The 24,843-nt window shown below is 36.9% G+C and overlaps 1 protein-coding gene across 3 annotated transcripts in view; it reads right to left on the bottom strand.

Annotated features, from left to right (window-relative positions):
• The window catches only part of ARHGAP6 (Rho GTPase activating protein 6), a 672,203-nt gene that overhangs the window by 200,416 nt on the left and 446,944 nt on the right, over nt 1–24,843 (bottom strand). The window lies entirely within an intron of this gene.

Here is a 24,843-nt window from a genome sequence, read left to right as displayed (position 1 = left end):
ATCAAGCGAAGGATATAGTAGTCAATCCCTACATAGGCTTGTCTGTACTATGTGGCATTATACGTGCTCTTCCATTATCATCTGATTACATACTGAGAGCTAGATAGGATGTTAGATCCAACTCTCCAGGTTCTCATCTAGTACAATCCTCTCATTTTTACAGTGATGAAACTGACATCTAGAGGGATGAATTGACTTGCCTGTGGTAAACCAGGTAACAAGTATCAGAGATAGTATCTGAACACAGGTTCTCTGATTCTAAGTCTAGAACTCTTTCCATTGTACTCTACTGCCTCCCCTTGGAGATTGCGCCAGGGGGATTATGATGTTTTTAACCCATTAAGGCTGAGTTTATCCCCTTGATATGTTTCCTAGCTTCAATACACCGATGCCTAGAGAAAGAGAACGAGAAGTTGCTAAGTTTAGCACATTCTGATTTCCCTTTGCACAGCCCAACCTTATGGGAATACCTGTGCTCAGGTTGAGGAACCTTAATCATTCAAGGATTGGTTACTATTGCCATGATCTGCTCAGCCTAATCTTTAACACCCTCTGTATAACGGGACTGTTGCTAGAGAAAGGAAAGAAGGGAGGAAGGAAGGAAGAAAAGAAAGAAGGAAAGAAGGGTGGAAAGACAGAGAGGAAGAAAGAAAGGGTGGAAGGAAGGAAAAAAGGAAAGAAGAAAGAAAAGAAAAAAATGAAAGAACAGAGGAAGGAAAGAAGGAAAGGAAAAAGGAAAGATGAGAGGAAGAAACAAAAGAAGGAATAAAGGAAGGGAGGAAGGATAGGAGGAAAGAAGAAAGGAGAAAGGAAGAAAAAGGAAAGAAGGGCAGAAGGGGAAAAAAAGGAAGGAAAGAAAGAAGGAAAGACAGGGAGGGTGGAAAAAAGAAAGAAGAAAAAAGAAAGAGAAAAGAGAAAAAGAATGAAAAGAAAGGAAGACCACAGTTCTATTGCAATTCATATGAATGAGTATTTTTTTAATAAGGAAAAGAAAGGTGCTTAGCCAACTAGGTCCTCAGCACATTCTACTCATTAATATTTATTTTAGATGATCTTGAGAAGCAGAACAAGAACTTCCTATTCCTAACGACATACTTAATAAAAAGGATCAGTTTCTATCCTGAGATACTAATTTGTACAATGCTAGATTCAGAGCTAGAAGGGACTTCAGAGCTCAAGGAGCAATTTACATGTAGGGAACCAAGATCCAGAGGGGCTAAGTGACACTTTCAAACAATTCAATTCAAAGAACATTGATGATGTGATTGTGTATAAGGTATTGTACTCTGTACTATTGTGTTAGGTTTTGAGGAAGAGACAAAGGTGAAGAAGGCACAGAAATGCAGTGAATCATACATTATACTATGTTAGAACCAGAAGGAACCCTAAAGACAGATAAAGAAACTATGTCCTTGAAAGGGGGAAGGGATGTGCCCCAGGTCCTGTACGTGATTAGTGGCACCCTGGGATTATCGGAGTTTAGGATTCTCAGTGAGTGAGATTGGACACTTATTGAAATAACAACAACACAGAGTAAAATATGACAAATGCTACAGTAGTTGAAAGTTAAAAGTAGTATATGATCATCTGGTTATATTCTTAACACACTCCACACCAGTGCATACTTATTTCAACTAATTATCCCAAAAATGTTCGTATAAAACACTCTTGATAATGGCAACACAACCTTGCAGTGACACTCATGCTAGTATATGCTATTAAATGTTTAACACTGGATCCTGGGGGGGAAATTGTGCATGACACAGTTCTAAGTTTAATCAGTATTATTAACATTTTTCTCCAAAACCTAACAATCAACAAAACTAGAAAATCAAAACTAATTTGTAACATTTGCTGATTTCCAAGGTGTAAATGCTCACACTGAAAATTTAACAATCAACTAGATATCTATGTGGGCAATTAGGTGGCACAATGGATGGAGTACCTGGCCTATAATTAGGAAGACTCTTCTTCCTGAATTTAAATACAGTCTCAGACACTTTCTAGCTGTGGGACCCTGGGCTAGTTCCTTCATACTGTTTTCTTCAATTTCCTCATCTATAAAGTAAGCTGGAGAAGGGAATGGTAAACCATCCCAGTGTCTTTGCGTCGAAAACCCCAAATAGGGTCACAAAGAAGCAGATGGAACTGAACAATAAAAACAACAAAAGATCTCTTACGTCTTGCTCTTCCCCACATATTCAACAGTTGCCAAATTCTGTTAATTCAACCTCCACCCTACCCTTCATAATCATCTCCTCTCCTTTATTCACATCATTAACCTTGATTAAGTCTATCTCTTCATGGATTTATTTTAATAGCTATCACCTCATTGCATGCTCTCTTTCTGCTCTATACCCATTTCCCTCCCATAGTTGTCAAAACAATCTTCCTAATGCACAGATATTACCAGGCCATTACACAGTTCCAAAGTGTTTTAGCTTCCCTTTGCCTATAAGATGGAATAGAAATTCTTTTGTCCAGTGTTTAAAGATCTTTACAATTTGGCTACCACCTACTTTCCTAAGTTTGTTTCATATTATTCTACTTCAGGCACTCTATCCCAGTCAAACTGGAGTGCTAGCTCTTCCCCAATTTGGAGTAGCTAGATCCTGCTTTTATGCTTTTGTAAAGGAAGTCATCCATGCCTACAGTGCAGCCACTTTTCATCTCCAACACTTTTCAGAATCTTCTAGTTCTTTCAAAACTTAGGCAAGGTATTGCTATTCTTCTCTGACTCAAAATGTTTGCTTTATAATCAAATTATCCTAGAAGACTTTATTTGGATGATTCCTTTGTCCTCATCAAAACCAGTTCTGTATTAAACCTTTCTCTGTATATGTTATATCCACTTCCTAGTAGACTATAAGCTTCTTGAGGTCAAGGACTGTGTCATTTTTCAAGTTTGTGTCCTGAGGAACTTGCACAACATATCACACAGTAAGAACTTAATAAATATTCATCTAACTGGATATACAAAACAAAACAAGGCATTTTATAGTTTTCCTTAAAAATATTTTTTTACAGTAATAAACCTGTTTTCCCCCAAAAGAGGAAAATTGAATTGCAATGCTGTAACTCGCTTTTACATGGTTTTCACAGACATTAGCATTTAATTTTAGGTGTTTACATCACAATGATACCACATATTTTTCCAAATACTGAGATTCAAAAACGCTGAAAGGATAAAGGCAACTTCAGCTAAAAATTGGCCAGGATTTATAAACAAACCTCTTTTGTTGTAATAACTTTGAATTCTTTATACAGCTGGGCAAAAAATCATAGAGTAATGCAGATGTTATTCCACTAAAATAATTCTTTAGGTTCCTAATCTGTGGCTACAATTCTGGCACAATCCCCATTGCCCAAAGTAAATTTTGGCTTTTAAGATGTCAAACATTTTAGAATATGGATGTAAAAGATTGTTTAAAACAAACTTTTTCAGAGTTCAACAAGATGGCACTGTGGTTGAGCAATAATGGATTAGGTGGTGTTTGCTTTTTGGGGTGCTGATTTGGTAAGTTCATATGTGTGACATTTATTGTGAAAAATATGTTCAAAAGATAAAAATAAGAATGAATATGAATGCACACATGAAAACAAATATAAATAAAGTTTGAGCACCATTTTCTCACTGAATTAATCCTAAATGACTAATGTCAATGGAACTTTCAGTTTTCTTAAGTTACTAAAATATCTTTTTTTTCAGGGAGTGTTTAATTCTGAAATTTTGGCATAAAAGAAGAGGTTTAAATGTATAGTTTTTTTTTAAAAAAGTAAGGTGCTTTTGAATTCCATTGTTACTAATTTTATTCTTACTTATTTGTTCAACTGAAATCATTCAAAAGAGGTAATACATTAGGAGTGATCTGATAGACTATAGGGCAGCTAGGTGGCTCAATGTATAGAAGACAGGCCTAGAGTCAGGAAGACTCATCTTCCTGAGTTCAAACCCCGCTGTAGGACACTTAACTAGCTTAGCCCTGTTTGCTTCAGTCTCCTCATCTCTAAAATGAGCTGGAGAAGGAAATGGCAAACAACTCCAGCATCTTTGTCAAGATAACCCCAAATGGGATCACGAAGAGTCAGACAACAAAAAATGTATAAAGAAATACATGTGCATGGCTGGATTCTCTCAAGGTGTTTGATTGAAATCTCTTATATAATCTTTTTATACACAAAGGAAAGATGTATGCTCCACAAACAAATAATTTGGTGTATCCTTAGCTGGTCAAATAACTGAACCACCTAAAGAGTAATGATTAAGACATATTGAGGATGTTTTGTGAGGGGATCTTTCCTTGGCTTTGTTCTACTCAGGTTTTTATCAATAATTTCTATGAAAACTAAAATGTCATGTTTATCAAATTCTTGGATGTCAGAAGGCTAGAAGAGATAGTTAATATGCTAGACAACAGAATTGAGGGCCCAAAATAACTAACAGGATGGACTAATAGATTGAATATAATAAAGAAACATTTAACAGGGAAAATTGTAAAACTATATACTTGAATTTGAAAAAGAATCAGCTCCATTCATGGGTACATGATGAGATAAACATGGATAGCAGTTACATGGTGCAGTGGATAGAATGCTGGACCTAGAGTCAGGAAGATCTGAGTTCAAATCTGGTCTCAGACTATGTGACCCTTTCACTTAACCTTATTTGCCTCAGTTTCCTCATCTGTCAAATGAGTTAGAGAAGGAAATGGCAAACCACTCCAGTATCTTTGCCAAGAAAATCTCAAATGGGGTCATCAACAGTTGGACAGGACTGAAACGACTGAACAACAACAAAAAACATGGAGAGGGACTAGACTTGTGATGTGGTTGTTGTTCACCCTTCATTCTCGAAGAGGACCATGACATCTAAAGGGTGATGTTTTAACTTGCAAGTGAACTGGATTTAAGTGAGGGAGGAATGTGCAAAGTGACCAGCCTTATTCTCTTCTGCTGAGACATCTGAGTCCAGTGGCAAGATATAGATGGGGATGACTTGAGATGGCCCCAGTGCAATGGGAGGCCTTGGCCTTGGCCTTGGTCTCAGTTTATCGGAGACAACATCCTATCAATCATTAAGGCTAGGTAAGAAATGAGGCAAAAAAAAAAGAGCCTCTTTTACCTACTCAAAAAAACAAAAATAAAAATCTGGGAGGGGAAGACCCTCAGGGTTTCTGGTCAGAACAGAAACAATTGCCATTATAAGGAACTCCCAGGTGTAGAGATTCCCTGAAATTAACAAGTCAATACATTATTAAGCACCTACTAAATGCTAGGCACTATGCTAAGTGCTAGGGATATAAAGAAAGGTAAAACATAATCCCTGGTATCAGGGGATAGACAATCTAATGGAGGAGATACCTTGAAAACAACAATTTGCAAACTACACACACACACACACATACATATATATATATACACATCCCTCTCGATACATATGCATATATATCTATATCTATGTGTGTATGTATGTGTGTGTATATATATGTGTGTTTATATATATATGTGTGTGTGCATATATATATATGCACACACACACATATGTGTGTGTATAAATATATGCATATATGATAAATAGGAGATTACTCAGAGGGAAGGCACTACTGTTAAGCGAGATCATGAATGGCTTCTTATAGAAAGTAGAATTTTAACTGAGGCTTGAAGAAAGCTAGTGAAGTCAGGAGATAGAGATTAAAAGGGGGAGATTCCCACCCATGGCCTGTGAAAATGCAGAGTCAAGAGATGGAGTGTCTTGTGCAAGGAAAAGCAAGGAGGTCAGTGTCACTGGATCACATAGTATGGGGAGGGGGTAAATATAAAAAAAGTAGAAAGGCAGGAAGGAAACAGGATATGAAGGGCTATGAATGCCGAATAAAGGATTTTATATTTGATCTTGGAGGTAAAAGGGAGCCACCTGAATTTACTGAATTGGAGGTAGGCGGTGGGGTGACATAGTGATCTACGCTTCAGAAAAACCAGCTGGACAGCTAATTGAAAGGTAGACTGGAGTGGAGAGAGATGTAGACCAGGGAGACTAATCAGAAGTCTATTTATTACAATAATTCAGATGTGAGATGATAAAGACCTGCACCAGAGAGATGGCAGCGTCAGAAGACTTCCTAAGGAGGTAGGAAGTGATGAATTCCTCATCACGAAGGTCTTTGTATCAAACAACAGGTTGAATTAGGAAACTCAGGCCTTTGGTAGTGCTGTTTCCTGCTCAATACCAGCTAGATTAAGTGGCCTTTGAGGTCCTTTCTAGCTCCAAACCTGCGAGGTTTGATTTGGAGTTCAAACTGCTATCCTGACAATAACTTTTCAGACTGGTCCATCTTCCATGCACTGAGTGAGATCTATAATTTAAAAAATATTTATGTATTATCTACAAATAATTTAATGTACCCATATAGATCGTAGAATCTATTCTCGGGTAATAGTTTTAAAATACACATTCCGTGAGCATTCGTGTTTTGTCTATTCCTTCTTACCATGTAACCCAAATGCTAAAATTTATTTTTAAAACTGTATTCTAAAAATGTATGGCAGGAGGGATGGAAATAGAAAAATTAGAGCAAGTGACTGAGAGATTAATAATGAGAGCTTTGGAAAGATTATTGCTAAATAGCTACCCCAGCAAAGTATAGTACAGAACAAAAGTAATTAGTCTTATAACTCAGGACCTATCATCATTTGAAAAACACATATTTTGCAAGTAAGATAAAAATGGGACAGAATTTTTTGCTCTCGTTACTTTCATAACAGATTCTCCATAGCCAATATTCCTATAGCTCACTAAAGTAATAGGGCCGTTGGGTCGACCAGTGGGTAGAGCGTCAGGCCTGAAGTCAGGAAGACTGTTCTTCCTGAGTTCATATCTGGCCTCAGGCACCTACTGCCTGCCACTTACCCCTGTCGGCCTCAGTTTCCTCATCTATAAAATGAACTAGAAAAGGAAATGGCAAATCACTCCAGCGTGTGTGTGGCAAGAAAATCCCAAACGGGGTCACAAAGAGTCAGACATGACTGAACGATAATAACAATGGCAATAGATTCTTGAATTGTTCATTAGTAGCCTAAAAGGGTTCATATAACTTCTATGACAGCCACAGGGACTGAAAGAATGTCTCATTACGTTCTATACTAAAATATCTCCTTTAAACTGTAATCTTACTGATATAGGTATGTGCTTTAGGGGTACAGATTACAATTAATCCACACATTCGTATGCTGTGATATTCTTATCCATGTCCTCCCATAAACCCTGCACTGGGGGCATGCTCAAAGTGATGAAGACCCTCCTCCAGATCTGCTGAGTTTGGATAGATATTAACAGAGCACGAGAGCTGTCCATGATTTGTCCATTGATTTCACCGCGCGAACAGTCCGCCTCCGTTTCTGGTCATGCATACATCTGAGGATGTCATTTTTGCCTTTCAATGTTGTGCAACTATTCACTGGCAAAGGTACTATAACCTATCCATACCCGCCATGCATCTCACCATTGTCTTAGGGGTGACTTTAATTCCATTTCCTACACTATTGTAATCTATGACTCACAGTTCTAGAACAACATGAAAAATCTGCAGTAGAAAGATGGGCCAGTGCTTCCGGGAGAAGTTTGGCTTCATTAAAAGCACAACTCGATTTCCCCAAAGTTGTCCAAATCTAGCCCATTCTCCTCTTCCTACTCAATGCAGGGTCCCGTTCACTATCCGATCAAAGTGTTTGTTCAAGATATATTCACTGGCGGATCAACTCCACCAAATCCTACGATCACATATTATCTTGGTGTGGAGGTGACCCTTCTTTTAAATGCAAACTGGAACAGGTTCTACTTTGAAGTGACATAACAGAGAGAATGGGGCGGCAGTCATGAAGACCTGGGTTCCAAGCTAGATTTAAAAACTTGGCAGCCGTGTGGCCCTAGAGAAGCCGACTAACCTCTCTGTGCTTCTGTTTCCTCATCTGCAAAATGGGGAAAAAGAGTAATACCTACTTCACAAGGTTGTTATGAAAATCAAGTGAGAAAATGTATGTAACGTAATCCGAAATGTGTATCTGCGCAAGTTATTACTATCGCATTATTTTCATCTTTTTTCAACACAGTTCAAATAAGAATTCATCCTGCCTACTGTTCTCTTATATTTAATGTTCTGGGGACTATTTCAAAGAAGGATAACATTACTCCTTTTCATAACTTAATAAAGACTGTAGCTCTGTTGGTTGAACTCTAAATTGGTCCAATTATTTTGGAAAGCAATTAGGCTATTGAAGTGACTAAAATGTCCTTACCCTTCGACTCAGATATCTCACAGCTAAGTATATCCTCCAAGGAGGTCAATAATAAAAATGAACGAACTAATATACACCTAATATTTACAGAAGCAGATTTTGTAGTAGCAGACAACTGAAAGCAAAGTAGATGCCCACCAAGTTGTGAAACATGAATCTAATGGAAAATTACTTCATTGTAAGGAATAATTAATAAATGAATACAAGGAAGCATGAGAAGACATATGAAAGAAAAGGCTATAGTTACTTTCTACACTGGAGGTGGAGTAGCTAGGGGAGGAAAAGTTTTAAACTATTCTAGGAAAGGATTCCATAATGGCTATGAAAAAGACTGAGAAAAGAGAGGTAATGTTTGAAAAGAATTTGAAAAACACATAAAGAAAGAAAGGGAAACCTTTTTAATTGGTTGAACTGTTTTAAATTTTATCTGCCAAACAAAATTGAGACAATTTGTGAAGATAGACTTTGTTTATTATCTTGAATGAACTGAATAGTGGAACTGTGTTTGCAGAACTAAGAATCCATCTACAATTACAGTGACTGGATGTGATTCTACTTTTTCTCAGTGAAATTATGAGAAATATTTATTATCTTTAAGCTATTACTGTTTACACTGTCACTAAATTTTATAGCCAACAACATTAATAATGACTTAATCGTGATAGATTAGAAAGTATGATAAAGAAAAAGAAAGCCATTGTTCATGGAGCAAAAGTTTTCTTCAATTTGTTATATTTATTGTACATATATCAAATATATTTAATAAATTGAGATGAGGCTTTGAACTCACATCAATTAATCAGGAAACAGGCAAAACTACTTCTGTACTGTGCTAGAATTTAGGATGATAAGACTTAATATGTTAACAATTCAAATAGCAGGTTGAGAAATACCTTACATATAAAGTTTGGTAACATATAACTTGTAACATAAAACACTGTTACATGTATGGCCTCTTCTGGCTGGATTAACCTCCCTAATTCATAGCTCTTTACACACACACAGACACACACATACATATACACTCATTTATGCATGTATGTATGTATGTATATATGTATATATATATATGTGTGTGTGTGCATGTATATGTATATACACATATACACACACATACACACAGACACAGAGACAGAAAGAGAGAGAATACTTGATAATACTGTAGTACTGCTGCTGATTAACGTTAATAGCTCATTCATTTTATTTCATATATGTGAATTGCATATAACTATTATTTCATTGTTTATTGCTGCATTTAATAGTGAACTGTTAGTTTAGAACTGAAGATTTCAAGTTCTTGTTAGGATACCTTTCAAACCCATTATGATTCCATTTGCAATTAATTACTTTAAAGGTTTTTATCCTATTGAGCCTTGATTTCAAACTATCTCTAAGTACCTTAGCATGTTCAACCGTAGCATTCTCATGCTTAGCATATCTTCCATACAGAAGTCAAAGGTATTTACATGCATTCTTTTTGTCCACCACTTCAACCAGAATTCCAGATTCAAGCTCTAAGTCTTTATCACTATCTTTTCTTGGTGTATGTTAAGGCTTTTAAATTTCTTTTTTTTTTCAGTCCAGATGACATTTTGAGATCACAAGAGAAAAATTTCTATTAGATGAAGGAGTTTTTAAATTTGTTTTTCTATGGAGCCATATAACTTGATGTCATAAAAGGGATTAATAAAATGTTTTGGTTGTTGTGGTTACAATACTGGAATGACTTCAAATATAGTCCAGAAAACAAACTAAGGCTTCTTTCTGAAGCCTGGGCTAGTTAAGTAGGGAAAGGCCAATAGGATGGTCACTGCTGAGGCATTCTTTTGGCCAGAGCAATCTAAACAAACTTATTTAATGAGGCAAAGAAAATGAAGTGGGACATGCCAATTTCATTTTAAGTTATTCAACACATAGTACTTTTATGATATAAGGAAGAGTTCTGAGTTTGAAAGCATCATCAATACATTCCTTGTTTAAAAAAAGGTTAAAATATAACCTACTATAATATGTACACACACTCACATATAGACATATATACATACGTATGTACATACATTTTTATACACATATATACTTTGGATTTTCGGAAAAGCCATTCATTTCACCATTATCTCCAACCAACAAACAGATACTTTCTGAGCACTGAGTATGTTCAAGGCACTCTATAAATAATAGAAAAGATACATACATATTGAATGAATGTCGTAAAGAGAATACAAGGAGTACAGACCTGTATCCAGTGCCAGTGGTGCTTACAATCTAGTAGGTCAAACAAAGCAAAGCATATGAAGAGGTAACTGATGATCTCATTCAGTGAAAGGCAAGTTCTGAGTGGGTGGTATGAGTAATAAATGCTATAAGTGCTCAGGGGAGAGAAAGAAAGAGACAGAGACAGAGATAGAGAGACAGAGTGACACAAAGAGAGAGACAGAGAGACAGGGAGAGTCAGAAAGAGAGAGAGACAGAGAAAGACAGAGAGAAAGAGAGAGACAGAGATAGAGACAGACAGACAAAGAAAGAGAAGGATTATTTCATTACTTTTGGCTGACATAGACAAGCAAGTCCTCATTGAGGAAATAGAACTTGAATTGATACTCCAACAACCACAAGGTAAAGGGAATTGGACTTTCCAGATGGAGGGAATGGGGGGTGGGGTGGGTAGCTACAGATGGACAGGAAAGTTATGAACAAAGACTTTACCCCAAGTACAAATCTTCTTATATACACTATATATAATACTGAGTATGAGACTGAAAAGCCCTTGACAACTGTAATTATTTGATATTTTAGTATAGAGGAAAATTTGCAGTTATACAAAAATGTCTCTCATCTGACAGAAAGAAGAAAAATTCCTCACCTCCTCAAATCTTTTTTTCTTTAGCCTATTATTAACCTTTCACAGGTTAAATTACTTTCTATTTTCATTTATTCAATCTTAAAGACAATGCAAGATGTAGAAAGCGGAGCTCAAAACTATGATGTTTTGCTAACACACACACACACACATACACACATATATATATATACTCAGTCACATATATAGTATATATGTATGTACATATATACATATACACAGATATATATATATATATATATTATATACCTATTTATATGTGCTAAAGGACTCCATAGTGTAATATATAAATACATATGTACATATATAATACAGTCTATGCATACACATATAGACGTTTTTCCTAACCTGTACCACTATCACTAATTTTCCATTTAACAATACATACTGCAGAAGATTCTGAAAAGCAGACTGCCATAGAACAATCTTAACACTGTTATAGAGCTATACATCTCTTTGGAGCAACAAGTATGTATTTTGATAGTGACACAATGTCTCTGCTTTTGCTATGGAAAAGTAAGTGCTTGTACCGATAACAAAGAAATACTACACAAAAGTAATCACCACTAAATCCTGAGCAACCAATTAGAGGAATCTTAGTTGCTTCTCATGTCAAACATGAGAGACATTTTGTCTTTCTTAGGAGTCACTATTAAAATTAAATGTAACATCAGTTAAGTAAACAGCTTCATTTTACCATGAACTGAAGTGATGATAGAGAAATGTGATTTGCTTACAGTTGTCAGTGTCTCAAAGTTAACAAAATATTTCTTAAACTTAGCAGTATTTTCTCTTGAAGAGTCTGTAGTTTCTGTTCAGAGTTGATCTCTACTACTACACATAATTAAGCCATTGTCATACTTTGGTTGAAATAGAAAAAAGACATGTCATGTATACATTATGCTATATGGGGCATCTAATTGGCACAGTGCCTAGAGCACTAAGCCTGGAATCAGTTTAGACCTGAGTTCAAACCCAGTCTCAGACACTTACTAGCTGTCTGACCCTGGACAAGTCACTTAACCTCTTTTTGCCTTAGTTTCCACAACTGTAAACGAGGGATAATAACAGGAGCTACCTCCCAAGACTGATGTAAGGACGGAATGAGATGATATTTGTATACTGTTTAGCACAGTACCTGGCATACACTAGGTGCTATATAAATGCTTATTCCATTCCTTCCCCTTCTATACAAAAATCTTCACATATTTAGGTATAAAAAAGTTAGCAAGGGTAAAGAATTTTGGGTTTTTTTCCCTTGCGGTAAAGATTAGGATTCTATAAAAATTACTCATGTTTCACTTCACCCAACATGAAAGAAGACAGTAACTCTAAAATATGAGAAATAATGAACGAGGAAAAAAAAAGATTTGATACAGAATCATGGTACCTACATGTCTCCCAATTTTCCATTGGATTGTGATACAGCAACCTTTCAAATGTGGGGTATCAAATTTACCAGAGGTAAAGTAAACAAGGGGTATCTTGAGGTCCCTACCCTTTGATATAAAAAAAAATCTCCCTCATGTATTGAACTTATAAGGAGTTCACTAACAAATTCTACTATTAAACACAAATGCAAAATTATTCCCCTCTAAATACCTATCACGACGATATTATTTATTCCATTGGTTATTCATATCTTGTTGTAAATTGCGTTAATGAGAAATCACATAATATTTGCCCCTGCACCAATAACAGCTATGGAATCATACCCATCTTGGGGGAACAAGACTGGGGATGCTCAGAGGCTGGGACTCATGATCTTAATAGTGTAGATGTTCTTCCTCCCCAGAACAGGAAAAAAAATAATCTACCTGAGCCTTCTCAGCCAGGGGCAATGTGTGTTTTTCTACCTCCCCCCTGCAAAGGCATCTGTTCAACTCAATGGAAATCATCCTCTGGTCTTATAATATTTCATGGTTAGGAGTCTAGCAGCCGAGCTGTCTCTTAATTACTGCTACTTAAGCTGTTCATCTCTCTTTTCTGGTCGTGTCCTTGACATCTTTTAGGACATCTTCTAAGGGAAAGTCATCTGACTGCTAATGTGTTGCCTATTACTATACCCATCAGGCATCATTATGCTGGCTTTTTCATCATTTGTACTTTACATCTTTAAAGGAATAAATGAAAAACTGAGAGAGGTAGTATGGCTTGTTGTGTTAATAGTAAGGCCTGAAATCTGGAAGACCTCGCTAGGATCAACTTCTGTCTTTGACATATAGAGCAAACCTTTTAGTCCTCAGTAATGCCCAGGTATCTCTCTAAGACTATTATTTTGTTATTTCTCTTATCATTTAGAAGATTTTTAATTTGGTGATGCCGTAAAATTTGAACGTCAAGACAATGAATTTAGAGCAATAAGACATCTGTTAACTGAAAGAATTTTGAATTTAAGAATTTTTCCAAATACCTGAAGGCAAAACTGTAAACTTTTTTGACAGAAAATTTTCACAACTGACATTTTTTTATGACACGTAGTATTCTGTCTTTCAAAACAGACAGTGAATGTGATTTTTTTTTATTGATGATTCAGCATCATCATACTGTACTATGAATGTAAATACCACCTTTCCAGAATTACTAAAGGTTATTTATTATGTGTTACTTATAAAGTATCAAGTCAGCTAGGTGGCTCAGTGCATAAAGTGCATGACTTGTTTAAATCCTGATTCAGACATTTAATTAAGCTGTATAACCCTGGACAAGTCACTTAATCTCTCTTACCCTGTTTCCTTATCTGTAAAATGGGATAAAAATAGCACCTACCTACAGGATATTTGTAAGGATCAAATAAAATAACATATGTAAAGCATTTTATAAAGTTTAAAGTACTACGTAAATATTGGTTATTATTATTACTTTGCTTTGTGCACCACAGAATTTAGAGCAAACCAGCTGTTTTTTTTATATAACATTCCATCTCTCATCTCCATCATTCTGTACCTCAAATTTGAAATGTACTTCCTTCTCACCTTGATCTATTAGAGTCCTCTGCTTCAAGAGCTCAGCTCCCAAACTATTGTCTCCAAGAGGTCTTTCCTGATCTACTCAAACTGCAAATGCCTCCTTCTCAAATTACTTTGTAGTTATTATATATTATTGTTTATGCATACTTATTTTTCACAAAATTTTACATGTATATGTCTCTCCTAATAGGAAGAAAGCTCCTTCAGGGCTGGGACTATTTCATTTCTTCTGGAATCTCTAGCATTTCGCACAGTATTTAAAATACATAGTGTTTGATAAATACTTTTTGATTAATACCATGAATTTTATGATTATAAATGCAAGGCTGGAAATAACCTCAGAGACCCTCTAACTAATAATTTCATTTTACATGAGGACAACAAGGCCCAGAAAGTTGATTTGTGACCCAAGGTCTCACTGGTAGAGCAATAATTTCAACCGAAATCCTTTGACTCTAAATTCAGCATTCTTTCTACCAGGCCATGCTTTTTATTTTTTTGGCAAATTCTCTCTCTCTCTCTCTCTCTCTCTCTCTCTCTCTCTCTCTCTCTCTCTCTCTGTCTCTGTCTCTCTCTGTCTCATCTCCTCACAGCTGTTTTTCCTCTTGCTCCCAAAAGTATCTGCTGCTTATAAACCCAATTGTTGAAGTTTAGGGGTGCTGGGAACCAAAAATAGTGCGAGCAAGACACAGGTCCTGCCCAAATTAATTTCAGCCAAAGACAAGGTTTATTAAAGATCCACCATATTTGCCAGAGTATTAAGGAATCTAAACATTTCATTCGTCTGATTAAATCTGAGCACCTTAATGGAGGTAAGATAGATCTTACACGCAGAAAAACTGTGGGAGGAATGCAGGAGTGGCCAAGTAAGTAGTCTGAGGTGACTTGTTAGGTACCAGAGAAGGGGCTGGAATACCAGGGATATGGACCATGTGGCCAAGAGAGACTGGGAGCTAGATATGATCAAGGAATGGAGGAGGGTGGGGCCAGATGCAGACAATGAAAGGCCTGTTGACTAGGATAGGTCAATGCCTTAGGTCAACTCTAGAGACTTGTCCATGTGGGGAAATTCAAGAATTTCAAGGAGTGGGTGTGGGCAGATTTCCAGAGCCTGTACCCCATTACAATCATCATTTATTTACATCATGGTTTCTAATGTCCACTGCCATAGCTATTGTCTCCTTTCTGCCCAGTTTTCTTGTTTCTTGCCTCCATTCTATCCCACTGGTTCTTCTCTTCTTGGATTTTACCTAAGAAAAGTCTAGCTTTTTTTTTTGAAACATCACCTACCAATTGACAAACTCTTTTAATTCTAGTCAATCTACCTACCACTCATACTGTAGCAAGTATACTCATCTCTTCTACAACTCTTCTTGGCTGGATGCTCATGAGCTGTCTCTATATCACCAGAGCCTTGGAGGAGGGCAAAGAAATTAGCTTATGACCCCAACTTATTTCAGCCACACTTGTGAGTACCAGAAGTCTATTCTTCAGTTTAATTATATTGGTTAACACGGATCGAGTTTGGGCTTTAGGAAGAACGACAAAATTTTCTAATGAAAGCGTACCAGAACTTACATGTTGTCAGCCATCAAACACACTAATTCTAAGTTCAATCTGAAACCCACATTATACTTTGAATGGCGCTGTATATTACAGTGACTTATTTGCAGAGGCAAGCGCTCAAAATGAAGTTTCAATAAATGTCATTTCAGGTACCTTTATAATTCCACTAAACCTATTACACCTACACAGGAACAAATCCAAGAACTTAATTGTGAATTTCATTAAAGCTGAAAAACATGGAGTACTGAGATCTGGGTAGGCTCTGAGATCATTACAGTGACCCCAGGGGCCACAATGAGTGGATGATTCATTTGTTCTATGCAGATGCAAAAACTTCTGTGGAATATAATAATACCCATTTCACTCAGCCAATTGTTTTGAGCAGCAGCTCTGGTTTTCAGAAATCAGTTAATATCAAAACTTTCAGCTTGCCCAAGTACACACAGGTAAAATATGCAACAGTCAGGATTGGAGCCCTTCTCTTACTCCAAAGTCTGTTAGACCAAAACAGTAATAGCAGATATTTACCTAACGCTTTAACCCTCTCTTCACATTTGTCTTCTAAGCTATCCTATGTCTTTTTCATATAATAATGATAATAATAATAATAATAATAATAATAATAATAATAATAATAACCATCATTTATATAATACCTACTATGTGCCAGGTATACACATAGTATGCTGCAGAAAGCTGAATCTGAGAGGAAGGGTGAAGCTAGAGGGTATTTTGCTAGGGAGGAGAGGCAGAATTATGTTTCTGGGGTCCAAACCAAGTGGAGCAGCTGGTGGGAAATGAAGAATTGAAAATTTTTCACATATTATCTCATTTGATTCTCACAACAACCCTGGGAGGTAGGTGCTACTACTTAAATTTTATAGATTAGAAAATTCGGGCAAACAAAGGTAAAATGACTTGCCCAGGGTCACACAGTTAACAAGTGTGAAATCAGGTCTTCCTGATATCCCATGCCTTCCCATCCCTGTGTTTCTACTGTCAAATTTTAATGTGTGGGATTAAGGACCTTTCTGGTCAGAAGGTCCTTTCTGGTTCTCATATAAGAACTGTTATCACCATGCAGGGCAGGGAATGCAATTCTAGAGGATACACTGGGAGAGGGGTGCTGGGAAACATCCAGGCACTATATTTGTTATCAACCAACTGAAGCCTTATTTGCATGACAGTGGTTAGGATGTTTTGAGGATGGGAAGGGCACTGGATACTTAAATCTTCACTTCGGACATCACATACCGCTTCAATGCACTTCATTAATACACTGTCACATTTCTCTGCATACATGGTTGTATGCACGTCACATCTCCCAATTAGAATGCAATCGAATACCCAGGGATCGTGTACTTGACTATATTCTATATCTCATGTCTTGCCCAAACTATGTCTTTTCTTCGAACAAGGACGCTTCACTTAGCCCAGCATGCAACATGTGCTTAATGAACATTTGTTAAATTGAGATGACTTCAAAGGACACAAGGTGGTTTAACCCTGCTAGACATTTGTGACATATGTGAGTTGGCCTAAAGTTGTTTAACTTCTCTGAGGTCTGGTTTCCTCATCTGCTGAAGGAGGATAACACTCCCAATAGAACTTAGCTGTCAGGGTTATTGTGAAGCTCAAATGAGATGTGATATGGTAAGTACTTTGTAAATGTTAAACTGCCATATAAATGTCTGGCATTATTGTCATCTTCAGGACAGCTGATATATCACAGTGATCAATAGTAATCTGGATGGACTGTTAACACACTAGTTAATCCCCTTCATCATCAGTGATGTCCTTTTCTAATAAATCTAATATGAAACACCAGAATGATATTTCAACGGACATCCCATTTCCCACCATCTGCTTTGCCTGGTTTTCGAGTATCATGCTTTCCCCAGGATAATCACGAGAAATCTCATCATCATAGAGATTGTTCCAGCTTTGGTGATCAATAACTCCACAGAACCCACAGATGCCTCTGTCCTGTGACTGAAGGGCTCCAAGCCAGAGTGATAAATTCTTTCCAAAGCCTCCAATTAAGAGAGTTTAGGGTTTCCAACTCTTCATTTCCCACTAGCTACTCTGCTTGATTTGGACGCCAGGAACCTCATGTCTGATTTTATGGTTCCACCATCCCCCATTCCAGCTTACTTCTGTGTATTGTACTCCCCTATTAGTTTGTAAACTCCTTGAGGGCAAGGCTGTCTTTCTTTTGTGTGAATCTTAAGGGGTTAGTACAGTGCCTTGTATATAGTAGGTGTTTAATAAATGTTTATTGACTATCTTCTATTGTTACCATCCCTGTATGAGTCCTCAGTTATCTGACCCTTGGACTATTACCATAACTGGTCTTCTTGCCCCTAGTATTACATTAATCCAATTCTTTCTGCTGAATTACTCTTCCTATAGAACTGTTTTAGGAATATCATTTGCCTACTCCAAAATCTCCAATGAATATCCTCAATTCCTACATAATAAAGTCCAAACACTTTATCTTAGAATTTAAAGTCATCTCTAATATTGTTTCAACTAGTTTTCCTAAAGTTATCTTCCCCAACTTTATTACACATAGGATCATGACATTTAAAGCAGGGAGGGGGACCTCTGAGGTCATCTAGTCCAAACTATTTGCTTTTACTAACGAAGAAACCAAGGCCCAGAGATTTTCTCCAAATCTCAGAGGTACTAATTAGTAAAGCCAGAGTTCAACCAAGGCTAAAACCAATCTAGGGTCTGAAAGTCACCGCTCCCTCTTTATTATACTTTTCAATTTATTAGGTTTGTCTTATTGACATTTTAAAAATTCCTTTCTAGAAAAATTTTATTATCTGTTGCTGCTGTAATTAACTAGTAGGAGATGGTGAAGGATATTGATAGCAATTGTTTACAAGTTAGGCTGTGCTACTGCCATGCAACTTGATACCAGATAAAGCCTCCCTGGAATTCTGACTAATGCTAATTTTAAAAGGAATCGAAAACTGTTTGTTTTAAAACTTATTTCAATATTGCAGGGATTCATGATTTCATCTGTGTGCACACTCTATCCACCAACAAAGACTGTAACCCTCGAACATTTGGTAGATTTGTCTTGAGGGTTACTATGTCAAAAAAGTCATCCCCTTTCTGTCCCTCTGAAATTTAGCTACACTGATCCTATAAGAAAAGGAAAAGAGTCTGTGATCAACTCAACATTCGTTGGACCTGCCAGAGCTTACACCCTTTAGGTGTAGTCTTTAAAAATCCTGTAACACTTCCACTTCACAATGAGGCATGGTGAAAGGGCTGCTGAAAGGTACAATTTTTTTTTAATCATCAATGTTCCAAACTCAATGAAAATTGTCATGAAAAGTTAAGTCACATCATATTGATAAAATAGTTCTAATTACAATTATTAGAAAAACAATACTGCCTTTGGAGTCAGAAGAGTTAGGCTCAAATCCCATTTCCTGCACTACCTATGAGATCTTGGGAAAGTCACCTTTCCACTTTGGGCCTCAATTTCCTTATCCATGAAATAAAATTGGCCTGTGAGTTCCAGATTTTCTAATTCTAGATCTATGAGCTTATGATTTGTCTATTTTGTATTAAGCCATCTGGTTCATCCTTCCTAAATGTATTTCACAGATTTTTTATTTTCTTTTGTTGATAGTATTATGTCCATGGTTCAGCCCTACTCTCTCTGTATATTATTAGGTGACCCCACGAATCCACCTTTTCCTACAGAAACAAATTCCTATCAGTGTAATAACTTCAGAAATAACCTGACCTACTCCTATCCATTCTGGGTATAGTCTCCTTCTGACTACCACTCCCTTAATAGGAGTCTGTCATACTGTCCCACGCTTCTTTCTAAACAGAGACAATTGAAGTGTACATTTGTTTCTTTCCATTTTGCTCTTTAGCAAATACTATCAAAATAGCAAGACTTAACCACAGAAATAAAACACATCAGTCTAAATAAAAGTTTCACCACAATGTTCAAGAAATGGGGAAATTGGGTGGCCAATAAAGCTAATTGGTTCCATACAAACTTGCATTTTTTTGGCCAGTACCATGAAGAGCTTGTATATTATCAGTACATGGTGGTAGAGTAATAGTGTAATTGTGTTTGTTCTCCTGGAGATCTAGACCTGACCTAATTTGTAGTTTGAAAAGCAAAACTACTCACAAACAACGACAGGTTCACCAACAATTGCCTGGATGGCCTGTTGACATGAGCTAATATATTTCATCTTCTCTGATGTCCTTCTTTAATATTAAAGTTTATTGTCAACTATTTTGACTAGTTTAAGACCCTATAATAGCACATAAGGAAACAGAGCCCCCAAAACTAAGTGGAAATGAGGAATTACATCAAATATCTAGATAATTTTAGAAAAAGCAAACACTTACTTCAGTTAGCTGGATTTGAAATTTCAGGACCAAGAGACTTGCTTTTCAATTACCCGAATAATTACATTGATTCTTCATTTTACTTTACACACATAGATACCTTCTTCAAATTAGGTGAGTCATTTAGGGCAATTAATAAAAATAATTTTCAGAGGTTAATCTCCTTGACATTTTCATCTGCCAAAATAGAGAGTGATAGTTCAAATAAGGCTTTTGGATAAGTATCCTACTGCTATAGTTCTGAATTTTCAGCTTCCTTTGCACCTGTGAACTGCTATTTTGGGGTTGTCTAGACAATTATTCTAGATTTAAATGTCTATTCCTTTTTTCATAGCATGGTCACAGATCACAGTGAGTAAAAATGGAACTGGAACTCGCTTACGTGAATACTTTTTAAACAGAAATGGCAATAAGGGAACTTTTTACTATGACTCACAAAGTAGAGAGATTATTATTGTATCTCCAGTGCTGATGAAGATAACAGTCAGGGAAGTGTCCCAGAGACTTCTCACCATCCATAATCCAGCCAAAGTAGAATTAACCAAATGAAAAAATCATAGAGCTGAAAGGGGCCATAGGTTATTTGATACAATATTTATTAAGTAGCTATTGACTTCCAAGCATTGTATTCAATGGGTACTCCCTACAAATAAAAAAAATTCCATACTATGATATCAATGATAATATCAATAATCAAAAATCAAAAATGAATATCGAAAAAAAATTTGATGTCAATAAGATATCTAGTTTTTGGCTCCACACTTTTATTTTAGCGAGCTCACGATCTTAAGTATTCAGTCATATTTAGAGCATCTTTAATGATTAGGAAGTTCCTCCAAACTCTGAGCTAAAATTTGTCTCCCTATAACTTCTACCTCTTGACTTCATGGTAAAATAGAAACAACATTGGCATGGTGATCAAAGAAACTGCATTCAAATCTTACCATCTGTTGCTTACTGGGTGATCTTAGCCAAGTCATTTATCCCTCTCTTGGCCTCCTTTTCTTCATTTGTAAAATGAGGGGTTCAACCACATAACTTCTGTGGTCCTTTCCATATCTATCTATATTCTGAATGATCATGAATAAGTCTATCTCTTCTTCTACATCACAGGCCCTCAAATGTTTGAAGACAGTTATCATGGCCTAAGATTTCTTGTCTCCAAATAAACATCTCTATTTCTCTTACCCCTCTCTTATAATGTGGGTTGCACACTTCTATTAGCCTAAATTATCTTCCTCAGAACATTATATTTTATCAATGTCTTTTTTTTTTTTGCAAGGCAATCAGGGTTAAGTGACTTACCCGGTGTCACAAAGCTAACAAGTGTTAAGTGTCTGAGGGCAGATGAGAACTCAGGTCTTCCTGACTCCAGGGCGGTGCTCTATCTACAATATCCTTCCAGAAATGGAAATTATGCTCCAAATATGTTCTGACCAATGCATAGTATAGTACAAATAGCACACTATTGCTTGATCTACATACTAAACTTCTATTAATACTGCCAGCAACTTAATTGAGCTATTCATCTTTCTTTTTTTTTTTTAAGGCAATTAGGGTTAAGTGACTTGCCCAGGGTCACAAAGCTAGCAAGTGTAAACTGTTTGGTCTGAGGCCTGATTTGAACTTAGGTCCTCCTGACTTCAAGGCCAGTGCTCTATCTACTGTGCCACCTAGCTGCCCCCTCTTTTTTTTTTTAAAGAGGACCAATGACATCACAGGATGATGTCTTGACTTGCACATGAATTGTATTTAAGTGAGGCAAAGTGGCACAAGGTCCTCAACTTCACTCTCTATTTCAGAGTCATAAAGTTTAATGGCAAGACAAAAGTCAGCTCAACTGGCAATGGCATGGGGTGGAGTGGATGACTTTGGTGTCTTCAGTGTATGACCAAGGTCTAAACACTGTGCCTGAGAATGAGGAGAACATTGTATACAGTAACAGCAATACTTTATGATGACCTACTACAAATAACTTGGCTCTTCACAGCAATATAATGATCCAAGACAATTCTGCAGGACTTACGATGAAAGGTGTTATCCATATCAAGAGAAAGAACTGGTAGAGCCTAAATGAAAATCAAACATACTTTTTCTTTACTTTCCTTATTTTTCTTGGATTGTTTTTTGTCTGTTTTCTTTAAAGAACGACTTGTAAATATGTTTTGCATGACTATACGTGTATAATCAATGTCAAATTGCTTGCCTTACCAATGAGGTGTGGCAGGAAGAGAAGGAGAGAATTTGGAACTTGAAATTTGAAAATAAAGTTAAACTTATTTTTACATGTAATTGTGAAAAAAATATTAAATAATGAAAAAAAAAACCTCTGCCTGCTTCAGTTACCATTCATGGTCATTGAAACAAATTATTCTCATCTACCCATTCCACAAAGGGAAGTCTTCACTAGCTTGAAGCCTATTGGTCATCCGCAACCTGGTCGAGCACTTCTGCTGAAAGGGTTTTACAAGGGTGTGGCCGCTGCACAGGCTACAGCTTCTTGGAGCCACAGGTGAGAATTGGGTAAAGGTGGGCATCAAAACTAGATGAGCAGCCCTGAAAAGTGCTTGGAAAGCCCTTTAACCAGAGGTGCTAGTCTTCTCTGGATGCCCCATACACCCCTGATTCTCGTTACACCTCTATCAAACACCTGGGCTCCTCTGGAGTGGAGATCACTGACAGCAACAATAACTTTATATAAGTGCTCAGCCAGGATTCTGCTATCCTCTGTTCACCTAGGTTTTTGTTACCTTCTACTGACTCCTTCATTCATCTGCACCAGACTAGCAACTCCATGTATATATTTCGTGTGTGTGTGTGTGTGTGTGTGTGTGTGTGTGTGTGTGTGTGTGTGGGTGGGTGTGTGTATAGAACACACACTTCAAGAATGAAGGACAAACAACAAAAACCTAGCCTTAATCATGGAATGAGTGTTGTCTCATCAATGTAAAAACCCAGAAAGACCTTAGCTTAAAAAGGCCAAGATCTCCCATTGCATCTGTGGCCATCTGCAGTGATCCTGATCTATATCTTGCCACTGAACCCAGATGGCTCCAGAGGAGAAAGTGAGGGTGGTAACACTGAGCAGTTCTCATTCACTTAAATCCAATTCACTTGAAAGTCATGACATCACCTTCCTAATATCATGGTCCTTTTCAAGAACAAAGAACAGACAACAACAACCAGTTGTATGCTATGGCACATCCTTAAGGAGCATGATAGGGTCCCTAAAAAGGAATGAACTAAGAGGGATGGAAGGTCTAAGTCTAAGTCTAAATATTTATATATGTATGTATGTATGTGTGTGTGTGTGTGTATGTGTAAAGTATAAGAACTATACTATTATCAAGTGACAGATGACATGTTCACTTTCCCACAAGGGTTCCACCTATTCCACATTACTAATCAGACATCAGCATACAATAGTAATAAGGCTCTAACAAGTTTAAAGGGAAAGAATCTGGCTGACCCCAAATACTTCTAAAATGAGAAGTTTGGACTGATTCTTTTAAGTATGACAGGCATAAGCAGAAGAATTGTTTTTATTTCTTGAGAGAGAATAGAGGCCAACAACCCAAGGCACATACATATGCCAACAGTGACGCACAGGTTGATTTTCACTATCCAGTTATCATTGCCATACCCCCATTGCTACAACTTGTCAGAGTTGACCACTGTTGCTCCCCATAAAATGACACATCTATTCACTACAACTACTTCCCTTCCATATACCCCTACCAAACACTAACATGAGATCATAGATTTGTAGGTAGAGGACATCTGGTCCAATTCCCTTGTTTTGCAAATAAAGAAAGTGAGGCCCAGAGAAATCAAGTGATTTGCCCAAGACCACACAGGTAGTAAGTGGCAAAGGCAGGATCACAAGAATTTATTTCTTCTCAAGGAAGGACAGATTAAGACACACTGTAGGGGGCTTGAAGCTAAAATTTCTGGCTTTCAGATGATAATGCCTTATCATGTTTGTTGGGATGTTATTTGATGATCTAAAGTCAAAACCAAGTCTCTAATGGGATGGGGAGGGTGGAAGAAGGTTAGAAGAGCTCTTATCTTAATAACTAAGAAAGTAGAGGGGGGAAAAAAAGGGAGACCAAATATTACTCTATTTTCTTAGTTACATCAAGAAAGTAAATGGAACCTGGGAAGAGAGCAAGCAATTTCCTCCTACAAAACAGAAAGGAAACATTAAAAACTAAGTGAAGGGAGATGGTGAGCATAATGCTTTCCTATTTTTGCAAATGAACTATATGGGATGGAAATGTAACAGACTTGGGATAGATAAGTCAGCTTGTGTTTGTCATCACAAGAGCCCACTCAACACTTCAAGAGCCTTCACTTTCTATAAGAGTTCTTTCCCACAACCACATTCCCACCATTAACTTCCCTCTTCTCTCAGTGAAGCCAATAGTGACTAAGCTTCATATGTTATGCTGGCAAGAAATAACCCTTCCCTTGGGGGACTATCATGCAGAAAAGAATTTTCCTTTCACAGCAGGCTGAAAGTGTTTCATTCTTTTAAAAAAATGTCAAAACTGACATTCATTAGTACCGTATTATGTATATTTCTAACTATAAACCTTCATGTAGTATCTCACATTTGCCAAGAGATCTATAATCATTGCCTCATCCACACAGCTTAGGTGGCTGAGTGTACCATCACACACAAATAAGACAAGCAGAGCTAATACAGATGTTGAGAATTTCTCAGCATCAATTATGCATCCATAAGAAAGCACACGACATATG

Source organism: Phascolarctos cinereus, unplaced genomic scaffold (assembly GCF_003287225.1).
Source record: "Phascolarctos cinereus isolate Bilbo 61053 unplaced genomic scaffold, phaCin_HiC Scaffold_726;HRSCAF=1367, whole genome shotgun sequence".
In the NCBI taxonomy this organism is placed as follows: Eukaryota; Metazoa; Chordata; class Mammalia; order Diprotodontia; family Phascolarctidae; genus Phascolarctos; species Phascolarctos cinereus.
Note: the sequence above shows the minus strand (reverse complement) of the source record. Positions and strands in the feature narration are given on the sequence as shown.